This window comes from Stegodyphus dumicola, chromosome 1 (assembly GCF_044657685.1).
Source record: "Stegodyphus dumicola isolate Sdum_Otavi_A_Nest chromosome 1, ASM4465768v1".
Classification (NCBI taxonomy): Eukaryota; Metazoa; Arthropoda; class Arachnida; order Araneae; family Eresidae; genus Stegodyphus; species Stegodyphus dumicola.
In genome coordinates, this window is record NC_140768.1 from 187,537,011 (window position 1) to 187,559,936 (window position 22,926).

The 22,926-nt window shown below is 31.9% G+C and overlaps 1 protein-coding gene and 2 long non-coding RNA genes across 3 annotated transcripts in view; 2 read left to right on the plus strand and 1 right to left on the minus strand.

Annotated features, from left to right (window-relative positions):
• The window catches only part of LOC118200712 (solute carrier family 7 member 14-like), a 349,638-nt gene that overhangs the window by 277,535 nt on the left and 49,177 nt on the right, over positions 1–22,926 (minus strand). The gene's annotated exons all lie outside the window — the stretch shown is intronic.
• Positions 1–22,926, plus strand: part of LOC118195795 (uncharacterized) — a 102,269-nt gene that overhangs the window by 3,173 nt on the left and 76,170 nt on the right. The window lies entirely within an intron of this gene.
• On the plus strand, positions 14,276–20,227 carry LOC146999409 (uncharacterized). Its single transcript, XR_015039667.1, has 3 exons — positions 14,276–14,413; positions 16,957–17,048; positions 20,079–20,227. It is a non-coding gene; the product is annotated as an uncharacterized LOC146999409 (long non-coding RNA).

Consider the following 22,926-nt stretch of genomic DNA (forward strand, 5'->3'; position numbering starts at 1 on the left):
TCTTGCAGTTTCAGGTCATCAGATTTTCAGTCTTGGGTAAAAATGATACACTTATGCGGTAAACACAGTAATAATAACAGTAAAAACTTGAAAAAATAGTTGAATCTCTTGAGTTAATAAATTGAAATATGTACATAGATGCTTTATCATGTTAGTTCATAATTAATAAACACTCAAAGTTCGCTATCTTTGTAGAGAATGATAAGCAAATGAAATGAAAATGATATTATACAGTGAAGCTGAATTTCAGATTTGAAATCATAATGATGATATTTTTGAATCACTATTTAGGAAAATTCTCTTGAGTAAACAGGTTGAACTAGGTATATAGATGCTTTATCATGTAAGCCCGTAATCAAAAAAGCACTCAAAGTTCACTCTCTTTGCAGAGACATAATAAGCATCACGCTTGCCTGTTAGAGAAAAGCCGTTGCTCGAGAAGGAATTAGAATTTCAAGATACAGCTTGATTACTGAGTTAAGATCTGAGCTAGATTTTAATTTCAGAGCAGTAGCTTCTTCTCTGGCTTAGAAAATAATAAGATTTTGTAAATACAGAGACTGTTAAAAGCCAGTTTGTTTCACTATCAAACCCAAGAGACTGGTCATTTTGTTTTGTAATATTTTAATTTATCTCCGATAAGTGGTGAGAAAGAATAAACTTAAGTTAGCTATTTGTGTTTGTGCGCTTTAATCTTTTACTTCAGCTATCTTTTACTTCAGCAGTTGTTATAGGAGTGATAACTCCCATAACAACTTATCTCTACATATAATAAAAGAAAGAGTCTGTCTGTGTGTGTGTGTCTTTCGTTCGTGCTGCGCGTACGCTAACAGACCCAGGGCTACGAAATTTGGTACATAGGTGCATCTAGACATAAGCCAGAACACCTCGAAGCGATTTTTTTCAAAATTACTCATTTTTCATCTTTCCTGCTTTCAAAAAATATCTAATGTCTCTACAGTGGCGCCCGAATTAGTGTGGTGGATGATGATTCTCCACATCCAGGATTCGGCGATTGGGTCCCCTAAAACCGCAGTCGCCCTTTAAGAGGGGGAGTATATAAGGTATTTCTCCCACCTTCTTGGCATGCCTTCTAGGTATGGTGGTGTGCACGATGGGCGCGTATTCCAGAGGTCCGCGATTCGAATCCCGGCGAATGCGTTGCTACGTTTTCATCTTGCCTGCCTTCAAAAAAATCCTAATGTTTCTACAACATATTTTGATGACAATGAATGATATTTTATGACAATTTTACATGTCTTTAATTTTGTTTGAGATTCATATTTTTAAAATTCGATATGAACGGTTCCACAAACATGAAAAGATTTGGAAACAAATACATAAACTGAAAGTTTATACTTTTGTTTGCATACTGTAATGATTGTAAGGAATACTCTTATTAAAAAAGCTGAAAAAATATTACTTATTCATTATATTAATTGTTTTAATTTTTTTACTATTTTTATAGCTATTAATTACTTAATAATAATTATGTACTAACTATTATTTTAACAATTAATATTGACGACAAAAAATTCAATAATTAACTTTAAAAGCTATATTAAAACGGTAATTATTTTTAATATTAATTATTTTAATGCTTATTTATAATACTTGTTATGTGTATTGTAATAAACATAAACTATAATACTATATCTTAAAAATATAACTAAATTTTCAAATTTTTTAAACTAACAATAATGAATTAAACTATGATCTTAATTATTATTACCATTAACTTTAAAGTTTTATTCTTTGCTGTTTTTGAAATGTAACTTAGTTAATCCAATATTACTCTAAAAAATATCAATATCAAAACACTTTACGACATTTCAGTTTTATTGGATAATCAAGATGATGATAGAAGTCAGATGTTGACAACTTCACGTTGATTATTAATAAGTTGTCTCATGCATTTGGTATTAAAAATGGCAACTTTAGTTTACCAGACTCAGTCATTTTGAAAACATATTAATCTTGTTTTTCACGCTGCAGTTTTCACGAACTGCACATGCGCTGTGCAAATTCAAGCACCACTAAGAGCTTTCATGGAAATTAATGCCGCAAAAGCGTCATTATAACCGTATTCACAGCAGATATTAATTCAGAAGGGAATAAATAAATAATCTTTGATATAAAATAAAATCTGGCAACTCTGATGAAGGAAGTAGCAATAGAGTGAAGTTTGATTGGGCTAAGGGAAATAAGGTTTATTATGAAAATTGTCGGATTTAAAAAACGAAATGGTTTCTGAGAAAATAAATATTACGTGTCAGATTTGTATAATAAGGTAATTTCTTTTGCAACTACTAATAAAATTACTTTGTCTTCCGTTTATTACTTTATTTTGTATAAAGCTTTATTTATATTTTCTATTTTTAATAATCTTCAGGAATATTAGTGTTTTAAATTATTAACTGCTGTAAAAGGACAATGTAAGTTATAGAAAGAACAACAAATATTGTTATAGAATTATGTAAAACTTTTGCATCTGTTTCGTGTCGTACGATACGTGAATCAAAGCCCCTTTGGACTAAAACGTTTCTGTTCTATATCTCCCGTTCTACCCAGCTGATTGACGAAATTCAACTTGCGTTTCTCAAGTCTCGAAAGCGCGACTTAGGATATGTATTAAATTTATACGTAGCATAGTTCTACTAGAGGTATTTTGACACAAAATCGGACTTTTTCCTAAAATGGCATGCCATTTTTTCCTATATTTCGATTCTACGACTCAAATTATGACAAACTCCTAAATTTTGTAACAATCGCCGAGTAGTTTTTAAAAAATTAGCTCTCAAAATTTTAGCTACTCAATGTTAATTGAATTTGATACACGTCTCTTTTTTATTAAACTTACTTGCTTTTTCCTTTCATATTTCGAAATTTAGGTTCATTCCAAATAAAATTCGACAATTGTTTATAATTAATTTTTTAAATAATTTTTATAATTTTTTTAAAAAGATTTTGAATTATAACCTATAAAATTTTTGCCATCATCTTAAAGTAGATGTATTTCTAAGCTTACCTGCAAAAAAAAAAAAAAAAAAAAAAAAAAATTTAAACCTCTTTATTCAAAATTTCCTAGAATATACGTCGATTTACATATTAGCGGGTTTTGAAATTTGGCATATTTGTTATAATTGATAATAACGCCAAATGTGGTTTACGCACTTTGTTAAAATTATTTGAAAGTATGAACGCTGATTTTTTTCCCGTTCGTCTACAATGAAGAAAAGGAAAGAAAAATAGGTTGCTATAAATTAAGAAGTTAGCCAAAAGAATTATTCTTGGCGCAAGCTGAAAAAAATTCGCCAAGATAAATTTTTGAATTTCTCCATAAATTTCTCACCAAAAATTACAATATTTAATTTGTATAATTTGAGTCGTAGAATCGAAATATGGAAAAACTTTGATATGTTATTTCAGAAAAAGTCCGATTTTGTGTAAAAATAATCTTAGAAGAATGTTGTATATAAATCTAATATATATTCTAAGTCGCGCTTTCGATGCATGGAAAACGCAATTTAAATTTCGTCAATCGGTCTATTAGAATGAGAGGTATAGAACTGTCCCCGTTTCTTCTTTTTGCACTATTTTCTCGTCATAATGCCATATTGTTAAAATTTTTGTCATGTTGTTCAAATGCCATATTTTTAAAACTTTTGCCATATTGTTGAAACGTTTGTCGTATTGCTGAAATACCATATTGTTGAAACTTTTGTCGTATTGCTGAAATACCATATTGTTAAAACTTTTGGCATATTGCTGAAATACCATATTGTTGAAACTTTTGGCGTATTGCTGAAATACCATATTGTTGAAAATTTTTCGTATTGCTGAAATATCATATTGTTGAAACTTTTGCTGTATTGCTGAAATACCATATTGTTGAAACTTTTGCTGTATTGCTGAAATACCATATTGTTGAAAATTTTGTCGTATTGCTGAAATACCATATTGTTAAAACTTTTGGCATATTGCTGAAATACCATATTGTTGAAACTTTTGTCGTATTGCTGAAATACCATATTGTTGAGACTTTTGGCATATTGCTGAAATACCATATTGTTGAAAATTTTGTCGTATTGCTGAAATACCATATTGTTGAAACTTTTGCCGTATTGCTGAAATGCCATATTGTTGAAACGTCTGGCGTATTATTGAAATGCATATTGTTGAAACCATATATTTATACTATTGCTCCTTCACGTAGGTTTTCCTTCAGCCATCGCCTGCTTTTCCATAACTAAGGTAAACAAATATATATACGTATAATAACAGCAGCTCCTTTTGCCTATGAGCCAAGCAGTTATTTTACGGTGTAAATTTCAATTTTTATTATTATCATTGTTTCTGAAAAGCATGAAACCAGAAACTGACGCATGATTAGCGAAGCAGAAGAAGCCAATATATTCGATGTTATGATTAACTAATGACGAAAACTAAGAAAAGCTCCAGTTTTTCAAGATTTTAGGCTTTACGATTTTTACGATTCCCTTTACTTACATACAATATGTGGTTTCTTCCTCAAAACATTAGCTTTCTGGTTAAAATACTCTAAAGGAACACTGTGTGCAGCTACGCTCCTTCTTAGCCAATCAATAAATGTGCTGGAAACGTTACAGTAGAAGCAGCAGGTGCGATGTAGATTTTTTTCAAAGATTATTGATTTCAGAGAGACACAGAAATTACAGGACCCTCTACATTTTTGCTTCTACTTCGATTTCATTATAAGCTACTTTTTCCCTCTCTAATGTCTATGATTAAGGCAAAGATGTGTCATTAAGACTGTATATGAAGCACGCAGGGAAAAGAGTAGCAAAGACTAAAAATGAAAACATTTCTCTCCGTAGTTAATTTCTGTATTCACATTAATTATTATTTAAATTATCGGTTACATGCGTGAAAGTTATGAAAATTTAAAAAATAAACTTAATAACAAATAACTAAATACAAAATAAAATCTGACTAAATAAAAATAAAGAAAAATAACTATATACTAAATAAGTAGTGTTAGAAACATCTTTTATTAATTTTAAATAATTCTACAAATGTTCATAAAACTTATGGGTTGTACATATTATTATAAATCTTTTAATGTTTTATCAATTAGATAATGATGTCGATTACCTGCAAATAAAATTTTACGAAACCAAAGGACGTCGTTCTTTATTGATGCCACTATTCAATGGTGACCTATGGGCTGTCGGTCACTAGCGGTCCATTGCTCACGAGTATGGGTCTGGGCATTAAATTTAATCAGAGATTACTGTAATAAAATATAACTACTGGTCTTCGGTGACCTCTGTATTGACAGATACCACTGTAAGACAGTTCAATATTTCGTGTATAGAAAATATGTTTGTTTATGATTGTTTATGATAAAATATCCACAAATGTAGTAAATAACTAAGACAAATAAGAAGAAAAAAAAGAAGAAGAATTTCAGTGAAGAATTTAGAAATTTAGAGAAAAACAAAGAAAAAATAATAACAAACTAAATTAAGAAGAAAAAAACTAAGAAAAATTTTAGTGCTAAAAAATCTCGTATCGTTTCAGATCACTGTTGCTTTAAACAATATGACGCAAAATCGTCGCAGATTTGATACGTTAAATGATAAACAAAATAACTTTGCTCCTGATGTCCTGCTTTTGCCGTTTAGCAATAAAGGATTAAATAAGTTCATAGGGGATTCTTCTAGGAACAATTCTTACGACAATGTCATTACGTGAAACTTTTATGGACTCTTTGTAAAGCTCATGTACATTTCGTTTTGTTGTTCTATCATGTAAATATTATTAATTAATATTACACCAACGTAACACACTTAAATGAAGTAGCAGCTGGAAACATAAATTTGACTTACCTTCTATGCCGCTGAAAAATAAGCAGATTTTAATGCTTCTAAAGTGGGGAAATATTAGATCTTTAATTGTTAAAATTATAAGTTTGCTTCTTCAAATTTTTAATATTTATCTTACTTTTACTTCCTTGTATGAAGTAAAGTAAGTATTATAATCCCGAAACATTCCGGGTACCATATTTCACCGAAAATATCCATTTCGACTGCTATCGAATGCAATTTATGATGTTTCTGCGTGAATCTGTACGTAAGGACAGAATAAAGGATTCTTTTTCCCAAAACGAATTATGAAACTGATTTAAAATGGATTCAGAAGAGATTCTTTCGTGGCGTCTGTACGTATGTATTTCGCATAACTCAAAACCGAATAACCTCAGAACGTTGAAATTTTGTACTCTACGTAGGACTGCTATAACATGTAGTTGTGCCCCTCCCTTTTTGGTTGCAATCGGCCGCACCAAAATTATATACTATATATATATATATATATATATATATACCCACTCTGTTACTCGGCTCAATGAGCTCAGTTTTTTTAATTCTTGCATGTTGGTAAATTGTGCATTTTTGGCTTTCAAATTGACTCTGTTATGTAGTTCTTATCATCCGGTTAACGTTTTTATGCCTTTAGTTAATCTGTAAGCAATATTTGTAGAACTATCAACAATTTAAAAGTTGTCTCAATGAGGCTATGCGTAATTTTTTTTTTTTTTTTTTTTTTTTTTTTTTTTTTTTTTTTTAACCATAGCAGTCGTATTTGTTTACATTTGAAACTTAGCAGAATAGTGAATTATTTTTCTTGCACCTTCAGTGTCATTTTGCCGATGGGACCAAAAGGAAACTTTTAGTTTTGAGCACCGAAAATTTAGCCTTCTTTCCTGCTGGCCGAATTTGCGTAGAAACTGTAATTTTAATTGTAAAAAAAAATTTTTTTTAACTGTATTTGGTATTTTATATTTTTCTACATCTTTCAATTCTTAATGAAAATATTTTGAGTTTCTATGTATTTTTTGGCTTGCCGCAAAGTGAGAACTGAGTTTTAAATGAGAAATAAATCTGCAATGAAATTCGGGGAAATAAGTTTAAATGAAATGCAGAAAAAATGCGTATAATTTAATATTCCGTACAAGAAAGTCACGTGGTGTACACTTCAGCTTTTTTAAAATACAGATAACTCATATAATTTAAAATATATTCTCAACTAAAAGTGATCAATTTATAAGTATCAATATTTACAACATTATTATAATTTAAGAAACATGTTTCTGTTATGTGCTTCAGAACAGAATTCAATTCAGGACATAATATTACAATATAATAGACAAATTAAAATCCTATACGTGAATTATTCATTTATAATTTTTTAAGATTATAATTTATTGCGTCTTATGTTCTGTATAGCCATATAAAAAATAAGCCCTCAAAATAACCCCACTCACAAAATTTCAAAGCTGCTTAGGCAATCAAAGCTCAGGGTTTGATGTAACTTTTTAATAGGAATAGTTCTTTGTAAACATTGTTCTGTCTTTGATGATGTTCCTCTAATCCCTTGAATTTATGTTTCGCGGCAAAGAGAATAGAATTACATTGCAATAAAGCCCACAATCACTATTCGTATATATTATTTAGTCATGCAGTCACACTATGAGTATAGCGATTTAAACAACGTGAAAGCCCATTAAATTCTAATTTATGTTAACACTTGTATTTTTTGTTTGGACTTCGATTTTTATGTATTTATTTTTACTTATTCACACATTTTTAAATATATTCATACATTTTTCTCATTTTGTACAGTAATTATTTTTTTATAATTAATGTATTTTCCTTAATTTTGAATTTATGGCCGCTAATTGCATTTTTACGCGTTTAATATGTACATCAATTTTTGTATTTTCTAACACTACTGACGTTAGACTTATAAGGATAACTGAAAAAAGAAACGGATATTGATCTCTTTCAATAATTTCCAAATATGGGCTTGATCATGCTCCGTGTACGGTAAGACTGAAAAAAGTATTATTTGCTAACAGCTGTTTCCGCTTAACAAAACTATTCATTCTAAGAATAATTTTCTCATCTTGAAATAAATTCTGAAGGCAAAAATTCCTGCAAAACTTCTGTAGCTTGCCGGTCATTATTGTGTTCCATCATGCCTATATAACCGCCACATCTGACTATTCTACCTCCTCATTTTCAAAGAATATTCGGCAGACACAGAATACAGCTACCTTACATCTTTAGATTTTCATCTGTTTAGGAGAGATCATTTTGAAAGAGGAATTTTCTGATTGCAGAGAGATGGCAAAATGCAATAAAATAAAATGAATCTTTTATTGTTCATTAAAGGTGAGTGGGTCGATGTCAATGTAATGGCTCTTTCTAGAGCATCCCAAACATATGAGATAAGTTTAGCTCCGGAGACTTAGCTGGTTATCCCATGCAGCCAAATTTCTTTTCTGTCCAGAAAATCGTCAACTATTTGAGCTCTGTGTGGCCTTGTGTAATCAGAGATAAAAATAAAATCTTCCACAAGAGCTCCCTCGTGAGGCTTCGTATAAAGTTTAAGAGCTTCATGTTTATACTTTATTGCTATGTGGTTACGTTGACAGCATCGAAGACAATGTGGAATGATTCGTCATCCATCGTAATGCCTCCTTGCACAAAGACTCATTCTCCACCAAAGTGTTCAATTCTTTAATATTCGTAGGATGGTAGCGGGCCTTATGCTATCATCCTTCCAATATTCCAAATAAAGGCTCTATGAGAATCATTCTGTGTGGTAAAGTTTGACTCATCTTGAAGAGGAGAATGAGTCGAATCTAGTTGCGTCTATGAATCGCATGCCTGGCTTCCCAAAAGACATGTTTCTATACGATCTTTCTAGGAAGATACACACCGGTATTTTATAAGTGGAAATTCATGTCACATGTCAAATCTTGAACGGACTTAGCCTAGCCTTAGGATGGTGCTACCCGAAGAAAGGAACTGCTGAGATAACCCAGTTACCAGTATTCCAGATACTCGTAGCCATCGAGATATCTTCGTTACGGACTGGTATCTCCGTTACGGACTCATTACTACTGCAGGCTGTAACAGCTTTAAATAACATTAAAATCTTGTAGTTTAAATAATTTAAATAGATGAACATTAAGGTATTTGTGAATGGCAATATTTGAAACCAGACTCGAGTGCCTCGTGCGACTCTCGCACGAAGAATGTAATTTATTTTTAAATGTTAGAATATGTTTTTTTTTTTTTTTCTTGTTTTGTATGTCGCCATTTGAGTGCTAAATAAAGTTTTTTCTGTGTTCCATCATTGGAGTTGCTTCATATTGCCAAAGAAGCATCACAGTCTTAATTATTTTGGAGGCACCGGCGAGATCGAATAATCGTGCGTATTTTTATTTCATTAGTTCATCACTGAACATAATATTAGTGATACCAGATTATTACTTCCTGTTAATATTGAATTGCTTTATTTTATTAGTTCATCACTGAACGCAATATTAGCGATACCAGGTTATTACTTCCTGTTGATATTGAAGTGCCTTATTTTATTAGTTCATCACTGAACGTAATATTAGTGATGCCAGATTATTACTTCCTGTTGATATTAAATTGCCGTATTTTATTAGTTCATCACTGAATGTAACTTCCTGTTGATAATGAATTGTCTTATTTTATTAGTTCATCACTGAACATAATATTAGTGATACCAGGTTATTACTTCCTGTTAATATTGAATTGCCTTATTTTATTAGTTCATCACTGAACGTAATATTAGTGATATCAGGTTATTACTTCCTGTTAACACTGAACTGCCTTATTTTATTAGTTTATCACTTGAACGTAAACTTAGTGATACCATTTTAATGCCGTTTATACCAGAGCTCAAAGGAAAAGAAAAATATCTGAAGAGCAGATCTTGGAACCGATGAAGGAAGAAAATAAAGCATCCAGAGATGTATTTGAAGAAGAAGTTAAATCACCAGAATTAAACGTGGAAGATGTTCACGAAAATTTGAAAAACGATAAAGAAATTAATATTGAGAATCATTTTGCAATGCAGCGTTATCATCATCTTTCGGCTTTTGATTTAATATCAAAGCCGCTACTAATAGACGAAAAAAACAATTGTCGAAAACAAATGACAATTGAATATTATCCGAAAGGCACAGATGAACTGAGGAAAGGCTTTGCTGTGAATTATAGCCGAGGAACTGGTCCAACATGGAAGAGATCTAGGCGCCGTCAAGGAAAAAAAGGAAGACTAATTTGAACACTGTCCATTTTCTATTTAAATGTGGTGTAAAAATATTTGTTTAAAATTTAAAATTTTCGGCCTGAAAATTTGGAAACTTATGAGAGAAGTTATCTTTTCTCTTTAAGCAATTGAGCAAGCCGAGCTTATAAACTTTCGAAATTTACAGAACTTTTCCCTTCGGTAAAAGTCTCTCCGTTGGGGGAGAGGTTGTAACAGCTTTAAATAATATTAAAATCTTGTAGTTTAAATAATTTAAATAGATGAACATTAAGGTATTAATGGCAATATTTGAAACCAGACTCGAGTGCCTCGTGCGACTCTCGCACGAAGAATGTAATTTATTTTTAAATGTTAAAATATGTTTTTTTTTTCTTGTTTTGTATGTCGCCATTTGAGTTCTAAATAAAGTTTTCTCTGTGTTCCATCATTGGAGTTGCTTCATATTGCCAAGGAAGTATTACAAGGCTCTCCATCTCAGTCCACCATCTAAACGACTGCAAGAACTCATTTAAACTGAATTCACTTAAGTCTATGACTTTTCACGCAAGAAACACAATTACACAGACAAATTTCACTGATTTTCAAAACCGGTCAATTTCAACTTTTCTTAGAAAATGTATTTCTCATCAGCAGAGGCCAAAATCTGTTCCTCTCAAACATCTGAAACTCCCGTATATATGAATTTTTGTTTGAATGGATTTCCTTTCCCCCTGTTAAGTAGAATGCTAGAGCGTTAATAATAATCTACTCCAGTGAAGTGATTACTTCTCTCTTGGAGATCTTTGTGCGGTTTCACCTGCTGTGTGCCGTTTCTCCTTAGGACAGGTTTGCGACTGTGAGCATCAATAACTAAACGTTGATGCTAAATGAGAGAAAAAGATGCTCAAAATGAGAGAAAAGGTGCATTCAGATAACTGAGCTACTTTAATCGCTTCCAAAGACTGGTTGGCATGTCTTTTAACAACTTCCGAAACCAATGAGCCATCCACTAACATAATGGCGAAAAGACCATGTAGAAAATGGGCGCAAGTGGTCGCCCCCATAGCACAAAACATCCTCAGGATGTCCTATTTAAGTCGCAATATCCCGGGACATACTTAGGATGTCCTAAGGATGTTGATTCTCAGATGTCCTGAGGAGATCGTAATTTAACATTCTGAGAATATCTTATTTAAGTCGCTATGTCCCGGGATATGACAGGATGTCCTGAAGATGTTGATTCTCAGATGTCCTGAGGAGTTCACCAATTTCACATCCTGAGGACATTCATTCTGCATTGTCCGGAGGACTTTCGTTGTCAAACATTTTGAGGATATTTGTTCTTAAATTTACCAGTTTTAATTTTTGGACATTGCACATCTGAAACTTGCACATTATTTTATGTTTCATATGTATTTTACTAAGTTGTTTCTAAATGCTGTACATTAAAAATATTGATATGATTGATGATTTATTCTTGTTATTTTGTTATTAATTTTAACTGCTATTTTTTCTGACGTTTTTAAAAATTTATTTAGTCATGGAAAAGATTTTTTTCAATGGATTAGCATTTTCTAGAATATTTGCAAAATTCTAAATAACATATATTTTTTTTATAAAAAATATTTAATTACGGAAACGAATTTTTTTTTAAAATTTGGGTATAGAGAAATTAGGTATTTTTTTGGAAGCAGGAAACATGAAAAATTAGCAACTGCCTTCGCCGGGAATCGAAGGACGGACCTCTGGAATACCGGCCCAATGTGCAGAACCACTACACCACGAAGACACGCTAGGTGTGGTGGTGGTGTATTTAATTATGGCAAAGCACACTAGGGCTATCTGCCTAAGGGGAGGGATGTCTTCGTGGAGGACTTTCTAAGGGAAACTGGCTCGTATACACGTTACACGTGGGGAAAACCACGAAAACACCCATGCAGCCAGCCTGTTCGCGGGATTCGAACCTCGGATCGCACTACCAGGGTTCAGCGACTTTACCGCTCGGCCGCTTGTGGGCCGAAGACACGCTAGGAAAGCGGGAGAAATACCTTATATTACTTCTCTTTTTAAAGGCCGACTTTTTTTTAAGGGGATCCAATCACTAAATCCTGGGTGTGGATATACCTCATCCAACACCTTTTTAATTCGGGCGCCACTGTAGAGACATTAGGATTTTTTTGGGAAGCCGTAGAGATGAAAAATTAGCAACCGCCTTCGCCGTGGATCGAACCACGGACCTCTGAAATACCGGCCCAGCGTGCAGAACTATTACACCACGAAGGCACGCTATGAAAGCGGGAGAAATACCTCATAAGGAAAATTTTTTTCCTCTAATTACAGGACAGAAAATGTTTTTCAATCGCGCGATCCGTTATTGATATTGAATTACAGTCGTGCGATAATTTCGCAGTAAAGATACATCTCTGATGACTATCCAAGATTCTAGAAACTTTGGTCTTATATAGAGATGGTCGTCTTATAGAAATTATGCTTAATATCAATATTTATTTATCATCTCAGAACTATTGGTCACTTTCAGAAGTGGTCGTTTGAGAGGCGATATTCTATATACGAGGGCTATCCAGAAAGTAGATTACGTTTTGGAATAAAAAAATAAACAAAGTATAGGAAACAAATTTTATTATATACAGATGAAAGCCACACTCAAATACTACTTTTCTACATAGTCACCATACAAATTAAGGCATTTATCGTAGCGATGTACGAGCTTGGAAATTCCTTCGTCGAAAAATTCGGCCGCCTGCGCCTTCAACCACTTCGTTACCTCTTCTTGCAGCTGTGCGTCGTCATCAAAACGCTGCATAGCCAGCCACTTCTTCATTGCTGGGAATAGGTGGAAGTCGCTCGGTGCCAGGTCGGGACTGTACGGCGGATGAGGAAACAACTCCCACTTAAAAGATTCAAGAACTTTACGAGTGACATTTGCCGTGTGGGGCCGGGCGTTGTCGTGAATCAACAAGATCTTAGAGCTCAACATTCCTCTGCGCTTGTTTTGAATTGCTCTTCTGAGTTTTTGGAGAGTTTGGCAATACCTTTGAGAGTTTATTGTAGTGCCTCTTTCCAGGAAGTCCACCAAAATTACACCTTTTCTGTCCCAAAAAACAGTCGCCATCATCTTCCTTGCCGACATTGTTTGCATGCATTTCTTGGGTTTTGGGGGAGAACTTGTATGCCCCCACTGCATTGATTGCAATTTCGTTTCACAGTTCACATGTTTCACCCATGTTTCGTCACCAGTAACGATGCGATCGAGAAAGAGTCACCATCCTTATGGTAAGCGTCCAAAAAGTTCAACGCTGCAGCCATTCGCTGATTTTTGTGGTCCTCTGTCAAGATTTTTGGAATCCATCTTGCACAAAACTTGTGGTAACCAAGCTTTTCGCTGATGATTTCGTGCAACAAACTTCGCGAAATTTGTGGAAAACTCAAAGAAAGTTCCGTTATTGTGAAATTTCGATTTTCACGGACTTTAGCATCGACTTTTTCGAGAAGTTCGGCGGTCACTATGCTGGGTCTCCCACTTCGATCTTCGTCGTGAACATTGGTTCGGCCATTTTGAAATCTTATGACCCACTGACGCACTCCACCTTCAGTGATAATGTTGTCCCCATACACTTCACGAAGCTGCCGATAGATTTCTATCGGTTTACAGTTTTTTGCAGTCAGAAACCTTATTACTGAGCGCACCTCGCAGCTCGCGGGATTTTCAATTAACGCAGACATTTCAAACCGTCACAGTATCTGAACGGAGCACAGTACGAACCTCTCACTAGCACGGCTAGATGCAGACTGAGCTGCGCAACGCTCTGACCCCAAGATGGCCGCGCTAGCCCCGCCCCTAGCGGACACAGACGGAAACGTAATCTACTTCCTGGATGGCCCTCGTATTTATTTACTGATACTCTCAGATTCCAAAATTTGTTTATATTCTCAGAAATATTGGACGGAAGGTGGTCGTCTTGCAAAATTTTAATTGAATGAAATGTAAAATTACATGCAAAATTTTACATTTCATTCAATTCGGCATTATTTAACTATTTCCCTATTAATTAATTAATTAGATAAAGACAAAAATTAGGAAATAGTACTGTTTATTACGGAATAATGTAGGAAGTTCTACAGAACTATATTCTTTCGCGTCATTGCACATTGTATCCGGCAAACTACTAGTTTCTCGTATTCTTCCGCAAATCCGTAAACATCTGTCTGATTTGAAACGAAATCCAAAATGGCTGCGCCATGAGGTTAACTTGTATGGATATTTTTTGTTGCGTGAAAGGTAAGTTCAGTTGCAATACTTGTATGTTTACTTTTTTTGCTTTTCGAATTTATGTCATTTTGACAGTTAAATGTTTCACAGCTTTATGAATTGTTACCATTCTGTCGTGAATTACGTGTATCTCAATGGCTGGCTGTCTTTTCAAATATCTAATTTGACCTGCTATCCAAATGTTTATGACTGAATTTTTTTAGTCTAGTTTATGCATTCAGTTTCAAAATAATATGTGTGATCAGATTGCTTATTATTTTATTGCAACAATAAATTTATGTTAAATAGTTTGAACAATTGTATAAAAATAAGAGTTTGCATTGTTTTGTCCAAAATATGTATGGTTGAAACATTATCTTAATCTAGTTTGTAATTCAAGTTTTTTGGGGGGTACTGTTCTGTTATTGGGACCAGAATCGGAAATGTATGAACCTGTGTTCGTAAGTATGTGCATAGATGTGTATATGTAGACACACAAACATACAAATATACAAGCATACATAAATACAATTCTGAACCCGGTCATGATAACAGAACAGTGCCTTTTTTTAATCTTTTTTGAATATTTTATAAAAGGATTAAGCATTTTTCAAACTGCATATCATTTTAAGATTCGACTTGCAGGAAGACAAAATATGGTCATTCAATCAAATGCTTATGATTGCTTTTAACATTTTCTCATAAATATTGTTTGCATGTTTATTGTATTTTAGATACTTTAGTTATGTAAAGTGAACGTGAGAATATTAGGAAAGCTGAAGAATATGAATAGCTACCATAATACATGTATTTTTTCATCGAGCCCATTGTTTTAGAAACCAATGCACCATTATTATATGCTGGCTTATTTTATAGTTATATGCAGTTTAATTTTATGTTCATGTTACTATGGTATTGTCATTATAATAAAAGTATTTATAATTTTTGTTGAATCTTGCAAGTTACCTAACATTCAGAATTATTACTACCGAATTTTACTGATAGGTTTTTTCAAGTGGACATAATCTGTCTGATAAATAAAATAAACTGGTGTTTAAATTATATGCATTTCTCTTAATGTTTCATTGAAAGTGAGATGGAAATATAAATGCTATCCAGAAAAGTGAATTCTTTTTGCAGGAAATAACAAACTGTACTAAATGATTAATGTTTATATCATTTTAGAAATGTCAATATTAAAGTTTCTCCCCCTTCTCTTCTTTGATTTTGAAATAATTTATAATAAAATAATATATGCATAAGTGTAATTAATGTAAAGTGTCATTCAATAATATAATTTATTTTTACTGATATTTTTATATTTCTTATCTGGGTTTTCTTTTGGTGTTAGAAGGAGGAAAAGACTGTAATGTTTTAATTAAGGAAATAATTAAAACATTACAGTCTTTTAAATAACACAGTTACAGTAATGTTTATTGAAGCAATCAGTACTGTGTGATTGCCAGTGATTGAATAATGTTAAAATGCATTGTTCATAAGGAAATTTGCTTATCTTTGTGTTATAGATTTTATTTTGACACAAGCTGAAATTTGAATTATTGGAAGCACTTTGAAAACCCGAATTATTTCCTGAATCATTAATCAGGCCAATATATAACATACAAATTTTCATACAAAATTATTTCTTTGAGCATATTATAAAGAGCTTATTTAATTTTATTATTTGTACAAATTTTAGACAAAAGTAGCATGTAACAGTTAAAGATTTATTGAAGCCTACTTGTTACTTGTGGTAACAAAGAAGTGTGAAAGATATTCCCACATTAGCGAACATGACGATCATTGATGCTTAGTTTAGTAATTTAATAATATATTGAGAAATGCTGGGAACTTTCAGAAGTAGACATTTCGGAAATGATGGGCTTGATAAGAAATTTACATGGTTTTATTATTTATTCTTTAGTTAAGAATGGATTTTAGATGTTCATGTGAAAGAATTTCTGTGTAATTATATGTGAAAGAATTGTTAAAGTTTGGCATTTAAAAAAATGAATTAATAATATGCAATTATCTTTTTATTATACATATATTACTATATATTTCTAATGCGCTATGTAAATGTCAGTGCTAAACAATTGAGATACTATTGTCAGGGCAATCTTTTCTTATACATGAAAAATTCTGATACTTTCTTATCATCTGCCCTCACAGCTTCAACTTATGCTAAAACAGCAAGAGTATGCACACGATAATAGCAAACTATGAATATGCATACCACACACATGTATTTACATGCTTTATATTTAATCTTTATTTCTGAATAGTATTCCATTGGATGAAAAATATGTGAATATTGACCCAATGTGTATATTTTTGTGTGTGTGCATCCTAAAATTTCTTGTTTCTTATAAAGTGCTTATTTGAATTACTGCTTGTGAACAGAGCAGTAGATATGAACCATAAACTAACCATTTTGCCAATTTTCACAGCTTTGCAGATAGTCAGAAAGCACCAAAATTTGTAATAATGTTAAGTTTAAATGATGTTCTATACTTTTGTGTTAATTTTTCTATTCTATTAATTCTATTACTGTCTTATCAAACTTTCTGCAGGAATTTCAACTGGTTAAGATGTTATTACCATGTGGAGAAGAATTTGGTTTTCAAGCTAGAAAAAAAATTGCAGCTGAAGGATTTTGTAGAAGGTCAGTCAAACTGGTTTTAGTTAATTATAATTTAATTTTGGGTGAAGAATTCTCAAATTTATTTATCATAAGTGTCTAAAGGTCTTCTAAATTAAATTCTGCTTGTTTTTGAAATTTTTCATGACATTCGTTCTTTGATTATTATTATTATTATTTTTAATTTACTAACTTATATTCAGGCACATAATGTTGCATTTAATGCCATACCTTAAATATTGTATATAATGTTGAAATAATACATTTCACTTAAAAATGTGGTTGTGACAGTAAATTTTCTGTTACATTTAATCATATCTATAAACATTGGTATACATCATTTTTCAATAATCTGTATATTATTTTGTGCATTTCTTTTACATCCAAGATCTGGCATATGACTTGCTTTTCAAACTGATAACATGGTATTACTATGGAACGTATTACTATGGAACATATTACTATGGAACATATTAGTATGGAACGGGCCAAATTTAATAAATTATTCTTTGATAGAAATTTATTCATGTGTTCAGTGTGTCTCATCTCTTTAAATTGCTAAAGTAAATTTTATGTACTTGCATTTAGGAATTTTGACTGTATCAGAGTAATTTTGTTTCAGTTATTATAACATGCAAGGGAAAAAATCCATTCATAGCTCCGCATTTAAAATTAGTTAATTAAAGTCCTTAATAAAGAGGGACGTTTTGTTGTTTTAAATGTCGATAGAGTTTAATTCAAAAATATGCCACATTAAGGGTTAATTTTTAACCTAATTTAAAATTTTCATTACTTTAACATGTCCAATAATTGTAATTTTAACTCTGATATTGTAATAATATCAAAATTCCTTACTTTTTGATAAATAATCCAAATGTAAAACAAGAAAAGAAAAAATTAAAATCTAGAAGTATATTTATTTCATACCTCTAACAAATAAAAACAACACAAGCACTTTTTACTGTCTATCTGCATAGTGTGGCATGTCCCGTAAGACTGAGATCAAATCCATGTTTCAGTTAAAGGAAAATGCATGCACAGTCTTCTGATTTTCTCTTCGATTAAGGATTCTGTATATACTAGCATAAGAAAAATATTAGTTAATGCAGTGTTATACATCAATATTTATAGACAATTATTGTGGCTATGTTTATTATAATTTTGTTCACTGTAATGGATGGAGTGCCTAAACCATCATACTGTGTAAACAAAACTCAAATCTTCATCTCTGCATACTGCTCCACTAGTGTTTAAACCACTGAAATGGTGATTATGGTAGAACATCTTTGGTAAAAATTTACTCTACTGTAACCCTTGGTGAATCGTTTCCTTTTTTTATATCAAGATTGTCACCTGAGAGGATCGGCACCAATTTCAACGTGGCCGCTACACAAAACCAAAATAAGAAGTCAAAGACATACACAAACTCTGTGTCCATGTACACATCGACCTATTAAAACAGAGAACTGCACAAACTGGGCATTGTGCACTGCCTTAACTTTGTCCATGTACACACTGATCTATTTTCACTTTAAGAAAATCAGAAAGTTAAAAATATCATAGTTACCAGAAAAAAATTCGCCACTGTCTTAACACACAGACAACCAAAAATACACAAACAGAGAGGAATAAGTTACCAAAAATACATATTTCCTAACATAAAAACATTAAAAAACAAATCTTCTAACAAAAATTAACACGCAGAGACAAAAAAATAAATGAAACGTCATTTTTTTAACATACCTTTTTTTTCACATGCATATGTTTAGGCTTCCCACCACCATCCTCCAGGTAAGCAATTCAATTAAATTTTTCGTCTCTTAGTCACCTCAGACATACTCAAACGATGGTACCCACACCAAAATAATAAATAGCATGTTCAAAATACAAGACCATACCACTTCCGTGCAACCAAACACAGCAATTGAAGAGAATGGTAAGAACCAAAAACCTGGGACTGTACAAAAGGTTTGCTATTAAAAAAAGTAGCCCAAAACTAAATTTATCACAGCACATTGGCAATATTTGCAGAAATAACTCCTTTTTATTGACAAAAAAAAAAGTTTTTTTTTTTCCCAAAGGCTACTTTCGCCAACATTATCAACATTAGGGTTACCGAAAAACTTATTTGACGCAATGGGCTTCCACATTTCACAAACAACCAATACCACTTTGCGATTTTTTTTCAGACAGAAACCAAGGTGTACCATACAGTAAAGATTAGCCACATCTTCATTTACTACTGTTACAAGTACTTCTTTGGTAAATTTCTGCGGTTAAATTCAAAAGTTTAAAATTGCATTAACATGATCAGATTCAGAGTCATAGCTAGGGTTTTCAGCGCTCAGGGACAACTGAAGATTTCGTGCCCCCTAATGCTTGCCAAGGATGGAAAATATTTAATTCTAAAATGTTCTAACATCAGTTTGGCGCCCCTTGGATTCTGCACCCGAGGACAGATGCCCCCCCTTGCCCCCCTCTAGCTACACCCCTGATCAGATTTTATTTTCTGCACGTAGCTAACAATTACTTATGTGGTGTCAAATAAATGTTACCAGATGCAGTTAATTATTTTTTACTTGCCAATCTCATGAGACAAGTTTTTTTTGCTCCTGCAAGACTTTACTTTGTGTTGCAAAATAAATTCATTCTCACTCTTTTTGGACTTGCCTACACATTAAATTTAAAATAGTTTTATGAATAGGTAAGATGTGATTATCATAACTTTGTTTCTCTCTTTATCTTGGCAACTTTATATGTTGATTCAGTATCCAGGTTACCTACCAGTGGCTGATTGATAAAACTGCTCATATGTTCAGCTGGTGGTTTGAGTTTATTTTCTGACATAAAAAATTTTAAAAGGCATCCCCCATGTTTAAATTAATTTTAAAGGCCTATAATCGAAAAATCAAATAATTGCTGCTCTGTTTATAGGTACTAAATGTTAAAATATTTTAAATGCTTCCTTTAATTTGCATTCTAATAGTCATTTGTTTAAATTTAATTATGAATTATATTCACATGTAGTAATTGTAAGTGTTTTTTTTATTTTAGGTGCTGTGAAAGGCAATGACAGAGATCCAATTTATCAAGAGTTCTTATATACATAAGAATACATGGATATAACATTGTTTTTCATGAATTCAAATAAAATGTGATAAATTGGATTAATAAAAACTATTTTGAATTTTGAAAAGTGTTTTTCCTCTGTTAATCATAATATAGTGCCATAAATTTCTGAATGTGTTTATTTTTCATCCAAATAAATAGCTTTACAAAAATTTGTCATATTAATAGATATTGCATAATTTAGCATTATTATAAATATTTATTATAGCAGATTTAGCTGAACTACTTTTTTAGTCTCTTTGCAGATGAAGTCACAAAGGTAAGTGGTTAGATATTTTGCTGTATTCCCCATTAAGTAATTTTATCTGGTATATTACCATTACTTATATACTAAAGGTGAAAGAATAAGCTTTCCTTGAAGATACAAAAATTTGCAGATATTTCAAAAAAATTGGTATACGTAAAAAAGTTCTTAAATTGCCACATATGCGAAACTGAAAATGTTATATATGAAATAGTTCAGAAATATAAATATTTTCACTATTTTTTAACTGTAATTCACTGCATTTGTTATATATAATCACAGTTTAAGGTAGCAGTGCTTTTCTCACTGTGATTTCTCATGTATTTTGATTCATAAATACACATACATAAATCCACGTATTTTGATTTCTCTTTTGAGACCGAATAAAAAATGAACTAAACATTCTCGTTGACATTGAGAGTTGAATAAAAGCTCACCTCAAAATAAAATGAATTAATAAATTTATGGAAAATTTTACATTGCATATATTGAGCAGAAAGAGTAAACTGAATATACTTAATGGAATTAATAATTGGTAGAGTTGATAGCAGAATAAAATGCCTTAATTGCATGGTAAACAGTAGATCTTTTGAAGTTTTTCTATGTTGCGTAAAATGCAGACTTAAATTTTTGATATTGATTGTCATATAAATGGCAATTACTGTTTTATTTTGCTCTGAAATGAATGGTTAGTAATAAAATTCTGGATGAGACAACCTTTAACATGCGCTAGAATTTACAAAGTTTAATTTGGTGCTGATTTCAACGGGTAAATTTCATTTTACTGAATTTTGCGTAAAATAATACTAATGAACCATTGCAAATTATTTTCAGAACTTTTTTTTTTTTAATCTAAAAGGGCTATTAGTTTTGAAATGTGACTTCATATCGTCAGTCGTAAACTTGTTTCGCTTTTCATTCAAGTCTTGTCATTTGGCAAAATTTAACATATTTACCTTTAAAATCTAATATATTATTGACTAACAAGCCAAGCTATTTAAAAGCATTACACACAGTTCTTAACAATGCTTTTTTTAATTTTTAATCTGATTGATTTAAAATGCATTTAATTCATGATATATCTAATTGAAAACATTTTAATGTTTCTACATAATTACATGATATATTTCTTCATTTTTCAAATATATAAGAAGACATATTATAACTTTCTGGTGTCAGTATCTTATAAAATGTTTTGCTATTTCCACTGCCCCATCTGTATTGATAATCTATGCATTCATAAACTTTTAGCCTCTTTGAGTGACTGCTAAAATCTGAGGCCTTTCAGATTTTTTTTTTTTTTTTTTAATTGTGTGAGCAGAAAGATAGAATTTTAGAAGAGTTTCTTGAGTTACCTTTTGAATGATATAAAGAATTGTTAACATAATGTCAAATTTTTACAACTAAATATTAAATATATAAAAAAGCCTGCAGCATTCTCATGTTACGAAAACATATTTATTTATTCTGAGGCTAGGAATTTATTTAGTTTTAAAAATACAATTTATTCCTTTTAACAATTTCCCAACAGTGTCATCAAAACACTATAAATTCCTTACATGTTTTAAAGAAAGATGATTCATTTATGTAAAGATTATTAAATGGGTAATTTTATTATTCAATTTTTAATACAAATTAACTGAAATTAGAGACTGATTTTGTAAAATAATTTAATTATGAATAATTCAATTTGCGGGCTATTGGATGTTTAAAAATGATCAAAAGATTTTTAATATCTTAAAAATAAAAGCAAAATTTTCAGTTTTATTCACTGGAATTTTCCTCTGTATATGTACTGGGATGTGACACTAAGCAGTTGAGAGTATGTATTTAAGAGGTTAAAGGGATATTGTAACTAGTGTTTCAAATCCTGATAACATCCCATACGCTGTTGGTGGGACGTAGATAGGATGTCCTAAGGATATACTGGGATGTGACATTAAGCGCTCAGGAGGATGAGTTTAGGAGGAAATTGGGATGTCCTGAGGATGTAGTAAGTAGGACTTTAAATCCTAATAACATCCCATATGCTGTCGATGGGACATAGATAGGATGTTTTTAGGATATAATGGGCTGTGTTTAGGAGGTTAGTGGGATATCCCGGGATGTCCTGAGGATGTAGTATGTAGGAGTTCATATCCTAACAACATCCCGCACGCTGTCGATGGGACTTGGTTAGGATGTCCTGAGGATATCCCGGGATGTGACATTAAGCACTCGGGAGGAGGTTCGCGGGATATTCCGGGATGTCCTGAGGATGTGCGCATATCCCGCGAGCAACATCCTTGGGATATCCCAAGGATGTTTTTGTGCTATGTGGGCGGATGACCTACCGATGTTTGAATGTTCGGGGGTTTCTGGTGACTTTGCTGCGAAAGAGTTAACATTCTCAAAATTATACGTGATATAAACTTTTGAAACATTAGTGGTAGCTAATTTTGAATTATTGAAACAAATGTTTCTATAACTCTAATTTTCGACGTCAGAGTATATTTATAATTTTTAGAACTGACAGCTTTCCAGAAAAGT